The 18,438-nt window shown below is 30.8% G+C and overlaps 1 long non-coding RNA gene across 1 annotated transcript; it reads right to left on the bottom strand.

Annotated features, from left to right (window-relative positions):
* Positions 1–13,299: 13,299 nt before the first annotated feature.
* Positions 13,300–14,507, bottom strand: LOC145615558 (uncharacterized). The gene is made up of 2 exons (XR_014107295.1): positions 14,181–14,507; positions 13,300–13,511 (listed from the first exon to the last, which is right to left on the bottom strand). It is a non-coding gene; the product is annotated as an uncharacterized LOC145615558 (long non-coding RNA).
* Positions 14,508–18,438: the final 3,931 nt, after the last annotated feature.

Genomic DNA, 18,438 nt, shown 5'->3' with positions numbered 1-18,438 from the left:
AATGTTTGCTGTTACTATTCAATTTTATTTAAGTTCAATTTTGATCAGTTTTGTCTCTGATTTCAATTAATGTTTGCTGGTCGATTGTTTGATTCAATTTTGTTAGCTGTTTTGTTTTAAATTGTTTGCTGATTTTATTTGATTTTTCAAGTTTTTTTTATAATCAATTTAGCCTCTGTTTTAGTTCAATTTGGTTTGCTGTTATAAATCAAGTGAATTGAAGTTGTAATTTAATTAATTTTGTCTCTTATTTTGATGAGTATGATTTATAATTCAGATTTGTTTGCTGTTTTCACTTTAATGATTGTTGATTGTGATTTAGTAGATTTTTTTTGTAATTGATTATATTTTTATATACGTTTTTATTTTTTTTAGCAGTTTTATAATTTTTATCAATTTCATAATTCTAAATGATCATTATGATTCAAACTAATGTTCTGTTGTAGTTGGTTAAATTATATTTTAAATATTTAGTACTTTGTTTTATTTTATTATTTTGATCAAATCGATATTGTTAAATGATCATTTATATATGTATTGTTTTGTATTTGCATATATCTGTTATTGATTATGTTCTTTTGTAAAAACTTATGTAGTGGGTGCTAGTGATGAAATTCTATATGAAGAAGCAACTTATGTAGAGTTACTTTTTTAAAATTTTGATTGTGAACAAGAAGCTTATGAAAGGTACGATGAATATGTTTTTAAGAAAGAGTTTAGTATTCTCCAAGTGCGTGCTCCAAGAAAAGGCCGGCCAAGTTCCTTCAAGTGCTCGAAGTAATGTCCAAGTTTCTTTAAGTGTGCCAAGAAAAAAGGTTCAATTTCGTCCAAGTGTTCCAAGAAATTTTCAAGTTCTTCCAAGTGTTCCAAGAGATGTTTAAAGTGTTTAACGTGGTAGCTAGTCAACATATATCTTCTAAGTATGATAGGTTTTAGCTTTTTTTGACACTAATGTAGCGAATAGGTTGGCAAATAATAATAAGTAAGAATTTGGATTGAAACAATATATATTCGTTCGAGCTTATTTTTTTTTTTTTTTTTTTTTGATAAGTGATACTTCCTCCGTTCTTTATTATTTGACCCGCTTTGACTTTTACACTATTCACTACCCCTCCTTTGACCGTCTTTTGTGAATAATATGTAAGGAAAAATATATTCATGTATGATTTTTTTGGATTCGTCTCAATAACTACTATCATAATATACACCTTTTATAATTTTTACTTATGGAAAATTAAAGTTATTGATCATTAAAGTTTTGCATTGGCAAGCGTGATAAAAGAAACAGGTCAAGTAAAAAAGAACAGAGGAAGTATGTAACTGAGCATATTTTGTTTTGACACTGAACATTTGTCTTTTTGGTTATGAACATTTTATTGTATTTCGTTAGAACTGTTACATAATTGAACATATGACTTCTTAATAATGAACATTTCCATTCCAATATATGTACATAACAAGCACTAATGAAATAAAAACAATATGATTATTAATGTACTTGATCATTTAAAAAACCGTAAATGATCAAATATCCGAAAGAAAAATATTTTAGTAATCTAAGCTTCCATAAATCTTCTTGCTCCTTTTCTATATTGCCTCTACCTTTTGTTTAATCCAAATAGCATCAATTGAGCAATGTACTGTACAACAAAAATGTACATTCTGTTTTATATAAATGAACAAATTATCACAAATAACATTAACATATATATTCTAACCAAATTTCAAAAATACATGTTCAAGAAGATATATATAAATAAGCAATATCTTTCAATTATGTTACATGAACCTAATGAATCTATATCAAAGTGTTAGTAAAATGAACATTTTTGTATACTTAAATGAACAATCATAAACATATATATGTATGAAATTTTTTTTTTTATAAAAAACATCAAGTCAAAATGAACATATAATCTATTATAAATGATTATCATACCTTGCTATTACAGACATGTCTTTTTCAACAAGGACACTTGTTATTAATTATATCTTTTAAGAGTTGAGGATCAATTGTATTTTATTCACTCTTGATTGAATAGGAATATCATCGTCATCACTGTTTATACATTTTTTTAAAAAAATTTAAAATCGATTAAGAATTAATTATATAACTCCATAATGTAAGTGACAATAAGTGATTTATTTTTGAACATTTTTTGACATGTAAATGAACATACATTAATATATGTGTGAATATACACATATCCAAATTAAATGAACATCTATGTATCAAATTCGAATAAGCAACTATCAATATTAGCGCTAAAATGTATGTAATATAATATTCAAATGACGCTCATGAGCATATAATTTGATATGAAGTTAAACATGTATTATTATAGTCTATGTGGATATTATCAATATGAGAATTACATGTACGTATTTTACATTCAAATAAACACATGTTAAAATACCAGTAAACATTCATTAATATGTAAAGATCATAAACACAATTAGGGTAATCTTCTCTCAAGAATGAACCCTAGTAGATGTAAGGTAAGAATATAAATGATCATATACTAATATCATAATGAACATCTATCAAAATGAAAATGAACATTTTGTTCAGCAATCGTCTTCTCCGACGGAACCTTCGAAGTGTTCTTTGTTTCGTTTCTTCAAAAATACCACCAAATATAGTAGATTTTAGTCTATTTTACACAAAAATAAGTGTAATTATAGTAGATTTTGTTTTAGAATATCAAAACGCAGATTAAAATATAAAATCTAGGGTTTACACTAAAAATTCTACTAAAATGAACAAATTCTTACTCTTCTTTTTCGGAATCTAGTTGCGATTGAAGAACTTCATCTCGAATGTCAAACATTTTTAGAAGTTTTGATGCAATTTGCACTAATTTTGAAGCAATTTGTAGTGAGTTTCTTGCGAGTATTTTGTTTTGATGAGAGAGAATTTATCGAAATGGTTTCGAAATGATGTTTTTGATTTTTTTTCAATTACAGTGGTTAGTGGGGGGGGGGGGGTAAGTGCAGGTAATTGTATGGTAGTGGGGTGTGGTTAGTGGGGTAAGGGTTTTACGGTAATTTCAGGTGGGGGAGTAGGTATTAATGGCTAAAGGGGGGTGTAGTGAATAGGAATTATCTTGACAGCAAATCAACTATCTTATTGACAATGCCTCGTAGTTTATGGTGGGTATTGCATTGCTTTGTTTGGGCCTATCACATCCATAGGCAGATCTAGGGGGGCCTACCTGCATATTCTTAGGTGCACACTCATGCACCTAGAAATAGGTGTAACAACAGCACAATATGAACATTAGTTTTTTAGAAAACGAACATAGGCATAAAAAATATGAACATTAGCTTTTCAGAAACTGAACACAAACATAAAAATGCGTGATTTTTGATTTCTTATGTGTTGACTTTGTGATTAACTTCGATTGATTAGGTTATACCTCCGTTAAATTTAGTTGCAACTTTGGGGTATTATTTGAGAGACATAAAACATTCCAAAGTTGCAACTAAATGTTAACGGAGGTAGTATATGATTTTCTTAATTATAATTATTTGAATTTTATCTGATTTTCTGCATTTATTTTTTATCAATGAACATAATCATGCAAAATATGAACATATGCATAGGTTCACTTAAATGTGAACATTAGCTTTTCAGAAAGTGAACATAGGCATAAAAAATATGAACTTATGCATTTCAGAAAGTGAACATAACATTTCAAAATATGAACGTAAGCATTGGTTTTCTTAAAGTGAATATAAGCATTTAAAAGGTGAACATATACGTAAAAATATACGAACATAAACATTTAAGAAAGACAACATATGCATAAACAGATTCCCTCAAAAAAAAAACAAAACAAAACATATGCATAAATAGATTTAATTAATATTTCATGAACAACACTACATATTTACATTATGAATATTTGAAATTATATGTGAACATATAAAATATTATTATGAATATAATGCATTAATTATGAACATAAAAATTTGAAGAAATAAAAAATAATATGATTATGAAACATATGCATTATAAGTATTAAATGTTCATTTTTTTACGTGTTCATTTTCTGTTATTAAATGTTCATTTTTTTTCATGTTCATATTTTTTTACTAAATGTTCATTTTGTAGAGCGTAGTGTTGATTTTTTTTTTTACGTTGTTACACCTATCTAAGGTGCACAAGGGTGCACCTTAGACTAATTGGGGCCTACCCGAGCCTTGGCCCCCTTATATCCAGATTTTGATACATACAAATAAAAAAACTTGTCCTTTATTTTTTTTTACATGATCCATTAGTTTTTGGCACAGTTATTTAGGAGAGGAGAGAGAAAACAAAAGGGGTTGGTTTTCTCATGTGGGGTATGCTTTAATTAGAAATTAAATGGCCCACTAGTCTTTAATAGACCGTGTAAACTGAGTGAGAAATGAAGGGAATCATTTTTTTCCCTCCAACTTTTTGGTTAAATTTAAACCAAAAGTTTAAAAGCTTGTTTGGCATCATTTTTTGTTTTCAGTTTTTTTTTTTTTTTTTAAACTGAAAACCAAAAACAGGAAACAAGAAAAAGGTATTTCCACTTTTCTATTGTCAGTTTTTAAAATTATCATGATTTTAATAAGTCTAAATAATTTTTGATTCATTATGTGACATATAATATATTTTTAAAAAATAAAAAAACCAAAAAACAGAAAACCACAGCGATGGCAAATGAACCCTTAATTTACAATTCAAAATTTTGGGAAAATTTTTGGCTCCCTTTTATTTACAGCATTATAAAAGGAGAACCATCTGCACTTAATACCCAAGTCAGACATTCACTACTCTTTCTCACTGCACACACCTCACTAAAAGTTCTCCAAAATAGATTACACTTTCACAGCACACACTTGCACTGTACAAAATTGATATAGAATTTTAATTTTACAGAGTACGTTCAACAAGGGTATAATAGTCATCTTACAATGTAAAATAGGCCCAAATAGGAAATAGGTCAAGTAAAAAGAAACTTCATAAGGAATACATGTCAAGTAAGTTTTATAATTGGTTTAGTTGGTTAGTTATTTGATGCATAGATTTGGAAAGTCAAGGGTTCAATTCCCCTTGTTTGCACATTTCTTTTTTTTTTTTTTATTTCGTGTGGACTTCTTAAACTCATATTCCTTTATGGTTTTATTAATTGAAATACTTTATAATTCGACTCGGTCTTTAAATAAATTATGGATCTGCCCTTGATCACATCTTCACACTAACAAAGTAACAAGCACTTACCATCTAATGTAATAAATCTATACCGTACTGAATTCAGGGCCGTAGCAATGACTTTGGGGACCCTGTTCCAAATCGAATAGGGCCCTTAATAATGTTAAAATTATACAATTTTTTTTATTTATAATTTAGGCAATGCACAATTTTCCTATATATACATTGCAAAATGAAAATGTTATCGTATAACAATGATATATTCAATTACGCAAAATTAAATTCGATATTTTATTCATGTTGATAATAACAACTAAATACAGTTCAACTCAAAGCTTATATCAACTTAAGCTATATTAACTTTTAATTATTTAAAAAGTGATTCTTCTAACGCTCTTTGAGGCAAAATCATCAATCAAGTCTTCGATCATATTCCACTTTCTCTAGAAGATCATTCTCAATTGATATCATCGCCAATCCATTAAGTCTTTATTGTAGCATTGTAGAATGAAGTTATGACTTCAATAGCTTTAACTTTGAAAAACTCCTTTCTGCAGACTGCAGTTGCAACTGTCACAAGGATAGTTAACAAAATTCTATATGCAATAGTAGCATTAGTAAAACAGTTCACATCTTTCAAAAACCTCACAATATCAATAGGTCCTTTTCTGTCATCACGCAAAATTTCTTTAAGCAACTTCAACTCCACACATAATTCATTTCCATCAATATGTAATTGTTCATTAGACATAAGTGCATTTTCAAATTTCAAACAAGAGGACTTCAAACTTAAATCATCTAATGACTTCAACTTTTGAGGAGTGAATAAGAAACCAAAAAAACTTTCATATTCCTCAAATTACTCAAATTTTTTTATAGAGAGAATTAATAGCTTGATCAACAATATAAATAAAGTAATCAACTCTAAATGATTCTTTTGGAGATAGAGGAGCATTTGATGATGAAGTGCTTGAATTTTCATCAAAATGTTTTTTTCTTCAAATTTCACGCTTTTGGGGAAATATATGATCAATATCCATTTCAATATCAATTTCTTTAGCCTTATTCAAAGCATCATAAAAACCAGTTTCTTTATACCCCTAAAAAAAAGAAATCAACCCTCTTATTTTTTTAATAGCCTCATCAATAAGCATACCCTTTGATAGATTGTAATAGCTTGCTAACCAAATTAATTGCAAATAGTATTTCATACCAAATTACTATTGCAATTAAAAACTCAAAATCACCAAGCTCGTTAAAGGATTTGGCTTCACTCTTTATATTGTAAATCTTATCACAGCTATCGGCTACTTGAAGTAAAGCTTCTCGTATATCTGACATTTGAAATATAATAGCCTTACCACTTTCAACACGACTTTCCCAGCGAGTATATGACAAAGACTTAACAATTAGGAAATTTTGTGTTGAATTACCCTAAAGAGCAAAGTAAATGCTATAAAATACTGAACGAAAAAAAAGGATGAATGAGGTAAAATGTAGTAATTACTGTTAAATTTGTGGCCTTTAAATTATCAATTGTTGAACATGTGAAAATCCCTAATTTTTTCATTGCTCAAATTAGAACCCTAAATTTTTAATTGCGAAATAAGAAAAACCCGTAATTCAATTCAACCCATAAACCCTATAAATTAAAATCCCCAACAAAATTCAAGCCCTAAACCCCAAATTGAATCCCTAATTATGTTAATTGAAGTAAATTATGAACCCTAAACCAATTTAATATACCAAGAATTGAAACAATAGCTTAAAATATTTCCTAATTTAGTGATAAATTGTGTTGAATTTAGATTTTTGGATAGTAATGAAGGATGAGAGAATTGAGTGGGAAACCGTAGAAGTGGGCCTCAAAAACGGCTCAATTGGACAAAAACCGTTTATCGGCAATGCTAGACAAACATTTGTCATTTTATGGGTAGTTTTAAACAATACTTTTTAAAACGGGTAGTTGCTCACAAATCAGCCTATCTTTAGGGTCGTTTTACGCAAAATTTTCTGACAATTAGTCTCTTTACATTGTCTTTCAAGATTTGCCATCTCTTAGTAGAAGCTGTAAAAATTTTATATATACGTTGGATGACTCCAAAAAAGTCTCTAGATAGCTTTACTACATATGTTAGCCATATCACATAATGTCAAGTTTAAACTATGACAACCATAAGGAGTATAAAAAGCATTAGAATTTAAATCCAAAAATTCCTTTTGAACTCCTTGATGTTTTCCTTTCATATTAGATCCATCATCATAGCCTTGTCCTCGAACATCCATTATATCATGATCAAGATTTTTTAATTCATCTAAAAACATTAAAAAGCCCTTGGCCAATTGTATCATTTACATTCAAAAATCCTAAGAAAGATTCTTCAATGTATATATCATAAGTAGAGACATTTACATATCTTAATATCAATGACATTTGCTCTTGATAGCTAACATAGGGAGTACAATCAAGAATTACTTAGAAATATTTTGATTGCTATATATTTCTAATGATATTTTGATTGCTATATCTTTCTAATGATTTCAGTTTTTTTTGCATAACTAAGCAAAAATATTAACTCGTTTTGAATTGTATGACCTAAATAATGAAACTGAATATCGTTATTAGTAATACGCTTGACATGTTCTTGAATAATTGGGTCAAACTCGGCCAACATTTCAATCAAGCCTAAAAATTACCATTACTTTTTTGGTATAGTTTTCCATTTGAACCACGAAAGGCTAGATTATGTTTGGCAAGAAATTTGACAATTGAAACAATTCTTTGCATTACTCTCTTCCAACTCATACCTAGTAGTCATATTCTTAACATGTTCTATGCTTATCTCATGCTCTTTAAGTCTTAAGACTACATTCCCCCAATTTGAAAATCCTTCATTTGTCAATTGTCATCTACCAAGCCCTTCTTTTATATATTTTACAGCAAAAACAATAAACTCTATCAAGCTCTTTGGAATAAACAAGCCAATCTCTATCACATTTCTCACCGTTTGATAAAACTTTAGTATACAAGTTAGCCATAAATCGTCTTAAAGATTTATCTATAGGACCTTTCACAATTGAATTGTCTCTTTTAGGACCATTTTTCACTATTAAATCAATCATTTTGAAATCAAGACCATCTCAAACTCTAGGATCATATATATTAGACATATGTAACTAGTAGACACGTTAGGCGGAGTGGGAATGTTGTTGCTCACAACTTAGTATGTGAATGTTGTTGGTTGTGAGCAAGTATGGAAGAACCATAGCCTAAAATTTGTTTCTCTGTATGTTTTGATGGCCAAATTATGAATATAAGACTCCTTTTTACTTGCTTTAAAAATAATTATACAAATTATACGTAAACATTTTTAATACATTTGTGTAAAAATTAGTTACTTGATTTAAGAAATTTACACAATTTGTAAATTTGTAAATAATTTTGATGGAATTTATTAATTTGTAATAATTTTAATGTAAATTCTCATTGGTAATCACGAACTTTTATTTTTTCTTAATAGTAAATCCTAAAACTTTTGATTATCGGTAATCATGAATTAATATTACTAAACTAATGGTAACTTAAGTTAAACAATTTGTAAATTCCTTTACCATGGTTTAGCAATCGACCTACAAAAAGACATTATACCCTTATGCATAACCACTTCTTTCTTCTTCCTTTCTCTTTCCTCCTCCCCGCTGCAACTCCCTTCCCAGCCACCACCGCCATTGTTAAACTACTTGTTAAGGTCAGAATCGGAGCGAACTCGGAGTGACATAGCTTTAGTGTTGTATAACCTATGGCTTGATCATAGCAACCGAGTGAAACACGTGAAACAATTCAACAGCAAACCTCAGGACACTGCCATTCGAACTGCAAAACCCAGAGAATTCAACAGCAAACCCCGACAAATTCGACCTAAAACTAACAAATTTGACCCCAAATCAACATATTCGGCAAATTGGACCTCAAAAATTAACAAATTCGACCCCAAAAGCAACAAATACAACCCCAAAATCGACAAATTCAACCCCAAAAATCAATAAAATCGACCCCAACATCAACAAATTCGACCTCAAAAATCAACAAAATCGTTAAATTCAACTCCCAAAATCAACAAATTTGACCCCAAAATCGCCAAAAGTCCTAGAAATTTTAACCAAAGTAAGGGGAATGAAAGGATATCGGGGAAGAAGATCAGAGGGAATCGAGGAAGAGGGGAGGGTGGCTGACTTTGGCTAGGGAGGATGGCTGGTTTCGGCGTCCTCGAGAAGCAGTTTTAGTGGTGATGAAAGGAGAAAGAGTGTGGGTCGGGAACAGGGGAGAAGGTGCTCGTTCTAGGATTGGGGTGTCGGTGGTGGGGTCTCCGGTGGGGGATGGGGTTGAGTCACCGTTAGCCGGGTGAGCTGAGCGGCGGGGAGGGGGTTTCTGGTTTCCTGGTAACTGGAGAGGGGTTGGGATTTTTTTTTTTTTTTGTTTTTTTAAATAATTTGAAGGGTATTAATGTAAATTTATTGTTACTTAACCCAAGATTAACCTTAGTTAATCTTTTAATAATATTAAAATATCATTAATGTTACCATTAGTTTAGTAATATTAATTCATGATTACTATTGATTATCAAAAGTTTTAGGGTTTACCATTGAGAAAAAATAAAAGCTAGTGATTACCAATGAGAATTTCCCTAATTTTTAATGTAATATAATACATACAATAACTTCTTTATAGACAATAAATACAATCACTTTATACATTATGTTATCATTTTAACTATATTTCAAATAGTTATGTAAATTATCGAATTAAGTATTAGATGTTATTGAATTTTTTGGCATATGAAAAAAAATTGATGGCATATGAAAAAAAATTGAAAGTGAGAAATAATATTTTTACTTAGTAGCGACAATCTAGGTAAAAGCATTTTCTACTAAGATTACTACATTTCTCTCTACTATCCCAAACTTAAATGACACACTAGGTTAAGGGAAAGATTGGTGGATTTTTGGATAGTGTATGCATTACATTAGATTTTATTTTTTTTTAGAAATGATTGATTTATTTAAATATGAAATAAATTTAGTTCATACGGATTTTGGAACTATGTGAACCGTGATAATGAGTTTATCACGGTTTAATAATCTCCAATATTTATGGATTATTGCCACTATTATTATTTGTGGATTTTTTTTTGTTATTTATCATTGGATAACTAAAAGAGTTGTTAATAATAAAAATGTTGAAGATATGGATAACTTAAAAGATGTTGTTAATAATGCTTTTAGAGGAGCTTTATACTACGTATACAATATTCTTAATAGCTATAATTCAAATGGTTAGGTTTACTTATAGAAATTAATTGTAATTTAATTTTTATCATTAAAAAAATATTGTTGGTTAGATTTTATTAGCTCTTGTAAAGCCATATTTGTATGATGTAATTTTTAATTACTGAATATTAATGAAGTAGTTTTTGCTATGCTATGTATAAAACTTATACTAGTATAAAAAAATAGACTAAATAAAAATTTACATTAAAAAATGAAATGGCACAAAATAGGGACTAATTAAAAATGGAATTTTCATCATATACCACTGAGTTTTAACTTAATTCACCATATACCACCGAAAACATTCTAGTTCACCATGTACCACTGAGTTCCTTTGCAATACCCACAAAATACATTTTTTGATAACTGTCGTTAGTCTGCCGTTTGTTGTATTTTACTAATTCACCATACTCCCATGTTTATAAAGTTATTTCACCAGATACCATTAAATTAAAAGATATTTCACCATATACCTAGAATTTACAACGACAATTTTAATTGTTGCATCTACTATTTTTTGCTGCTTCACTACTCTTCTCTTGAGCTCCTTTAACATGCTCTCATCTCCATTACATTGTGTGTCTATGCTTCCCCTGCTTTGAAATTCATAACCCGAAAAGACATTTTTCTCGACATTACCCTTGTACCATCGAAATTTCTCTCATATATCATACTCATAGTACAACTTTTTTGGTTTTTTTTCAAATCACAACCCCTTATTGCAAATTTCTTCCCACTGCACATGTACAAGCTTTAATTGACATTCTTATGTATGCATATTCGTAAAATGACGATGATGATTTCAAGTGTGTTGACATCTTTGCAAATGCTTCAATCCCTCAAGTATTATATTTATATTCATAAACTATCCGTTTTAACATTGAAAGACTAATTTTTTTAAAAAAAAAAATAACCATTGTAATTTCTGGGTATATAGTGAAATATCTTTTAATTTAATGGTATATGGTGAAATAACTTTATAAACATGGGTATATGATGAATTAGTAAAATACCCCAAACGGCAAGCTAACGGTAGGCTAACGATTGTTACCAAAAAAGGTATTTTGTCGTATTGCACAGGAACTCAATGGTACATGGTGAACTAGAAAGTTTTTCGTGGTATAGAGTGAATTAAGTTAAAACTCAGTGGTATATGGTGAAAATACCGTTTATATTAAATAATAATTGATTCCCAATTTATATAACTTTTAGTGTTTAAGGTTATATAAATTGAGAATCAATTAAGGAAAGATTTCGTTTGAGAAAAGTAAACTTAAAAGAGATATGACATAAATTTATAATATATATTTTGTCTTCTATATCATTATAATTGAACAAAATTGGCCTCAACACTCTAAATTAGATTGGGTGCACCAGCACCCTATACTTTGCGTAGTAGCCAAAACACCACAAATTAATGGCTTGGGTGCAAAGCACACCTTTAGTGAGTTTTCCCGCCATCATTCTTGTCAGAGTCGGTGAACTAAATTTTCATTTTTCGATTTGCGTGCCGAATAATGTCTCGTAAAGGCTTCAGGGGTCACTCTATCCCTTAAGGAACAAAAATTAAGCTCGAAACAAGCAAACAAATAGCGTACATGAGCGTTTAGTGTGTTATAAATTATTTCGATTTGTGTTAGATTATTTTTTAAGCCGAATTGTGTCATTTCCGCTAGTTTGTTTTGCTTATTTTGAGCTCAATTTTCCTCTTTAAGGTTCAACATGACCCCCAAAACATTTACATGACATTTAGCGACACACAAATCGACAAAATAAAAATTTAATTCATTGCCTCTGATGAGAATGGTGGCTACAATGCTCACTTAAGGTGCGCATTGCACTCAAGCCATTAGTTTGTGGTGTTTTGGCTAATACGCAAAAACAGGGTGATGGGTGCACGCAAGCCATAGTTCAGAGTGTTGAGGCCAATTTTGCCTTATAATTACTAATTCACTACACATTTATTTTGTTTTAGAAAGACAACAATTACACATTCTAAAAGCCTATTTTGCTGGGTACTAAGTATAAGTGTGATGTGAAAGTAGATCAAGCTATTGTTAATTGTGGCTCTGTTGTAACCGGAGAATAGGATGATTTCTTGATTGCTCAGTTTACAAAAGATGAGATCAGAAAAGCTATCTTCAGTATTCCTGGTATTAAGGCCCCAGGTATGGTTTTAATAGTACTTTCTATAAGCAAGCTTGGAGTATAATGGGAGAGGATATTTGTAATGTTGTTTTAAAGTGCTTTGAGACAGGAAAGATTTTGAGAGAGATAAATTGTACCAACCTGGTTTTACTTCCCAAAAATGAGCAGCATGTTTTTGTTTCTGACTTTAGACCCATTGACTATTGCAATGTGATCTATAAAGTCATTACAAAGTTGATTTTCCTGAGACTTAAAAAGGTGCTGCCTAATATCATCTCTCCAAATCAGTCAGGTTTTGTGCAGGGAAGGAGGATTTGTCATAATACACTAGGCGAAAATATGAATTGGCCACCGGTTCAAAACCCCCCAATGCCACCGGTTTTGAACCGGTGGTCATTTGGGGGGTGGCAATACTCCGAAGCAAGGCCACCGGTTCAAAACCGGTGGCAAAAAGGGGTATTGCCACCGGTTAACCGGTGGCAATTATCGTTTCGCACTTTTTTTTTTGGGTATTAATTATTTTTGCCACCGGTTAACCGGTGGCAATAACATGTATACATAATATTTTTTTTTTTGTCTTTTTCGAAAAGAAATATAACAGAACAATTCAGTAAAAAAAAATTACAAACATCAAAATATAAATCAAAGAATATCAATCTGTATAATCGAAATTTTATTTACAATATGAATCAATAAAATTGATTAATTACAACATATAAATCAAAAAAAAATTACAATATAAATCGAAAAAAAAAAAGTTACAGCATCAAAATAAAAAAAAAACCCATACAACATCAAAAACAATATTCCTGCATCATGATTCTTCGATTTAAGATCTAAATCAATATACCTGCATCAATCAAAACAAAAAAATAAATCGACTAATATACATAAGCTGCGAAAAAAAACAACTCAGAACACTATGCATGTATCTATAAATCGAGCATGTACCCATAAATTGATTAAAATCATTTGAAAAAAAAACCCAGAAAAAGTATGTAACCATAATAAAAATCGAATTAAACCCATAAGAAGATCGAATAAAACTCAAATAGAAATCGAATTAAAATCAATTTTAAAACTCAAAAAATTCGATTTATAAAACCCAGAAAAATTCGATTTAAAAACCAGAAAAACCCAGAAGAAATCGAATAAAATTGATTAAAATCACATAAAAATCGAATTAAAATCGATTTTAAAACTCAAAACTTCGATTTGAAAACCCAGAAAAGTTCTAATTAAAAACCCAGAAATAATCTAATAAAAGACCCAGAAAAATTCTAATAAAAAACCCAGAAGAAATCGAAGAAAATCGAATAACATCACATAAAAACCGAATAAAAATCGAATTTTAAAACCAAAACTTCGATTCAAAAACCCAGAAAAATTCTAATCAAAAACCCCGAAAAAATCGATTTAAAAACCCAGAGAAATCGATTAAAATCGTTTAAAATCAAAGTATAATCGAATTAAAATCGAATTAAAGTCAAATAAAAATCGATTAAAATCAAACCCTAACCTCCACTAAACTCGTTGTTGCTCATGCATGTGTTCGTTGTGGTGGTGGTGTTATTGTTGCGGTGGTGGTCTTCGAATTGTTGCGGTGGTGGTCTTCGAGGTGGTGGAAAAATTGGTGCTGGTGGAGATCGAAGAAGATGAGAAAGAGAAGGAGGAGAGGGGAGAGAGGAGAGAGAAAGAGTAGGAGGAGAGGATGAAGGAGAAGAGGGGATCCGAGATCGAGGAGAGAGAAAGAGAAGGAGGAGAGGATGAATGAGAAGAGGGGATCCGAGAAAACTGATCGAGGAGAGAAAAAAAGAATGAGGGGAGGTGGGTGTGAAACGGCTGATGGTGGGTGAAATTGTAGGGTTTGGGGTATTTAAAGGGTTGGTTTTGTCTTCCCAAAAAAAAAATGGCCGGTTTTTTTTATATTAGTAAGCCACCGGTTTTGAACCGGTGGGAATAATAATTTTGCCACCGGTTCGGTTTGAACCGGTGGCAATAATATCCCCGCTCATTTTTCCCCTGTTTTTTGCCACCGATTCTTAAAAACCGGTGGCAATTGAGCGGTGCCTTTTTACTTTTTTCTACTAGTGATATTTGCATAGTGCAAGGTAGTTGGGAGATATAATATGAAAAATTCCCCTGCAGGATGCATGTTCAAAGTGGATATTATAAGTGCTATGATTCTTTGAATTGGTCTTTTCTGAGAGATATGTTGATTGAATCATCTCTCCTTGATGTAGGGGTGTGAGATTGAATCATCTTGCTTTTGCTAATAATCTAATAATCATGTGTAGAGGTGATGTCACTTCTGCATCTTTGTTAATGATAGAGTTGGCAACTTTTGTTGCTGCATCTGGGTTAGCTGCTAATGGAGGAAAATCAAATGTCTACTTTTAATTTGCAACTAGTGAGTAGCCCGGGCGTTGCCCCGGGTTGCTACTGTTGTAGACGTGCAATCGATAAATTTTTTAAAAGACTTTTTAAAATTGTATAATAATTATTATTGTCAAACTAAAATTGAGTTTTTTTTTAGTATATTTTATTTTAATTGATTCTTGTGGTTTACACTTATATAATTTTTTTTACATATTGAAAATATACTTGATAAGTGGCTTAGATGGTGAAATGATTATTCTTCTTGTAAGAGGTTGAGGGTTCGATCCCCATTAACCTTATGTTTTTATATTCAATAATGTTGGTTGTTTGGGTGATGTGGCATTGTTTGAGGGATGATGTGGCATCATGAGACATTGGGAAGTTGACATGGCGCAACAAAAAAGGGACTGCGTGGCACATCGACGTTCTTAGGAACGCCTTTTAATATATAGTATAGATGTGGATCAGAAAGAAAGAGAAGGTATTAAAAGTATTTTTGGTTTTCAGGAAGCTAAAGGTTCTCTTCCCTGCAAGTATCATGGAGTGAAAGTTAATGCCAAGAAACTTGCTAAGGATGACTGCAATGTGTTGATTGATAATATAGTGGCAAGATTAGAGTTTGGGGTGGTATAATCATGTCATATACAGCTAGAGTTGTTTTAGTAAATGTTGTTCTCTTGTCCTTGCACACTTACTAGGCTTCTCTCTTTGTGTTGTTTAGGATAGTGTTAGAGGGAATGATGGCTATTTGTAGAAATTTCATCTGGGATGAAATAGCTATTTTTAGCAGAGCCCTCTTTACGTGGGAGATTATTTGCAGACCAAAGAAGCAAGGTGGTTTAGGAATTCAGGACTGCCTTACATGGAATGGTGCTGCTATGGACAAGTATGTGTAGGATATTGCAAATAAGAATGATAATCTTGGCTGAGATGGATTTAGTCATCATTATATTAAAGGCAGAAATTGGAAGAAAGTTGGGTGCCCTGCTTAAGCTAGCTGTCAATGGAAATAAATATGGAAAGTGAAGGAGCAGATCAAGCATGAATTTGTTGGAAACAGATGGCAACATAATGCAAATGGTTATAACGTTGCTTCTGCTTACAAGTGCTTACAGACCTCAAATCCATAAGTTGCTTAATATAATTGGATCTGGAATAGGTTCAATATGTCTAAGCATTAATTTTTTTGCCTGGATGGCAGTTTGGGGCAGGTTAAGAACAAAGGATAAGCTGAAGCTTTATGGTGTTGTTGATGATGATAGTTGTTCTTTGTGTGGTACATGTTCAGAGTCAAATAATCACTTCCTTTTTGAATGTGAGTATACTCGGAAGCTGATGTTGCTGATGCACGACAGATTGAAGAGAAGTATGAACTACAAAAATATGATTGGCTGTAATGAGTTATGCTGGAAAGCAAAAAAACAGATTCCAAAAGCAGGTGTACTAGAGTATTTGTGCAGCTTTGGTCTACAGTATATGGAAGCAAAGTAATGAGGCTACCTGGGAGCTAGAATTTTGAGGCATGAAGTTCTTGTAAAGAGAATAGGTTTTGATGTATATCATAGAATTTGTAGTGTAGCTTCTTGTAAAGTTAAGGGTAGAGATATATTAGCTTGGTTAAGGGGCATTTACCTAGGGGATTAGTATCCTTAGTTTATTTTCTTGTTTGTTTGCTTAATAAAATTTTGCTTTTTCTAATCTGGTAATATTTTATTTTTTAATGTAAATTTTTTTTTAGTCCTTATTTTTTATAAGTTTTTTACTTTATTATTATAGCACAAACGGATATGCATGCACATTTTTTCTAAAACAAAACTTAATCTTCTAATAAATTTGATAATAAAGATATAATCTGCTAATAAATTTTAGAGCGGATTTTTGACCCTTTTAATATTTCCGCCGTTTTGGAGAAATTATGGAAGAGTTAGAAACAAGGTTATAAGAAAAGAGGAGAAAGAAAAAAGAAAAGAGTTGATGACATAATAAAATAAGGAGTCATAAAATTGAGAAGAGAGATAAAGGAGGATGATTTGGAATTTATGTACATTGGGACCCACATATATGACCATAAACAGAATTTCACGTGTCATATTACTATCACTCAAGGTTTCCTACCTTGCCACTATCTAATACCTGAAAAAAAAAAAAAAAAAAAAAAAAGATATGCAAGGAATTATTATGTAGGTCAAACTTTAAAAATGTTGACAATAAAATACTCGCTCTAAATCTAACAGAGATATTATATATATATATATATATATATATATATATATATATATATATATATATATATATATATATATATATATATATATATATATATATATATATATATATATATATATATATATATATAGTTGGAATACATTTTACTAATACCTAGTTTTTATAATTTTTACACTATGAAAATGGAGATAAAATCATGAGACCACGAAAGTTAATTAAATGGGACAAAAATATAAATGACAGAGGGAGTATAAAATAAATTCTACAACATCTTTTATACTCTCTATGTCCCAAATTTTTCCCAATTGCAATTAAATGGTCAAACTTTAAAAATTTTGAACATAAATTTTCATTGATATCTAGTTTTTAAAATATAGTCATGGGGAGTCCTATTAGATTCGTCTATTGTATAGTTTATTACGATAATCTTTTTATAATTTTTACGTGCATAGAAATCAAGTTATATACGTTTTAAAACGCGTCTTGAAAACCTAAAAAATTTAAATAGGGTAAAAAAAAATTGGAGATAGAAAAATTACTACCTCCGGTTTAATTTACTCGCAACAATTTCCTTTTTTGGGTGATTCAATTTACTCGTAACAAATTTGTTTCTTTCCTTTTTAAGTATGGTTTTGGATGGTAATTGACTCCCTTACTTATTTTTTTAAACAACCATATTAAATTACAAATCTGATTTTATTATATTAAACCCCAAGCTTAATTAATAAAACTCCAAGCTTAATTAATTAAACCCTCATCCCCTTTAATTTTCTCTCTCCTCCTCCAACCCCATTTTCATGGTGATTTCGTGGTGTTAAGAGTGGCGGGTTGCAGATCGGCGGCGTCGTGGGTTTGATTCGTGGGTTAGGTGTCGTGGTTTCAGATCGGCGGGATTCATGGGTCGGGTTTCGTAGGTCTGGTTTTGTGGGGTAGGTTTCGTTGGTTTGGTGGGTTGGTGGATCGACGGTGCTGGGTTCGTGGTTGCAAATCGGTAGTGCTGGGTTCGTGGTTGCAGATTGGTGGTGCTAGGTGTAGGGGTTTATAGGTACTACGCAGCGGAAATAAACATGAATCATATTCATAAAGCACCTAAACCAAGGATCATTGCATAACACATAAAGAACACATAATTGTACCTTTGAAGCGTGATTCCACGTGCGATTGAGCAAGAA

The sequence above is a fragment of the Chenopodium album genome, chromosome 25, assembly GCF_948465745.1.
Source record: "Chenopodium album chromosome 25, dcCheAlbu1.1, whole genome shotgun sequence".
NCBI lineage: Eukaryota > Viridiplantae > Streptophyta > Magnoliopsida > Caryophyllales > Amaranthaceae > Chenopodium > Chenopodium album.
Note: the sequence above shows the minus strand (reverse complement) of the source record. Positions and strands in the feature narration are given on the sequence as shown.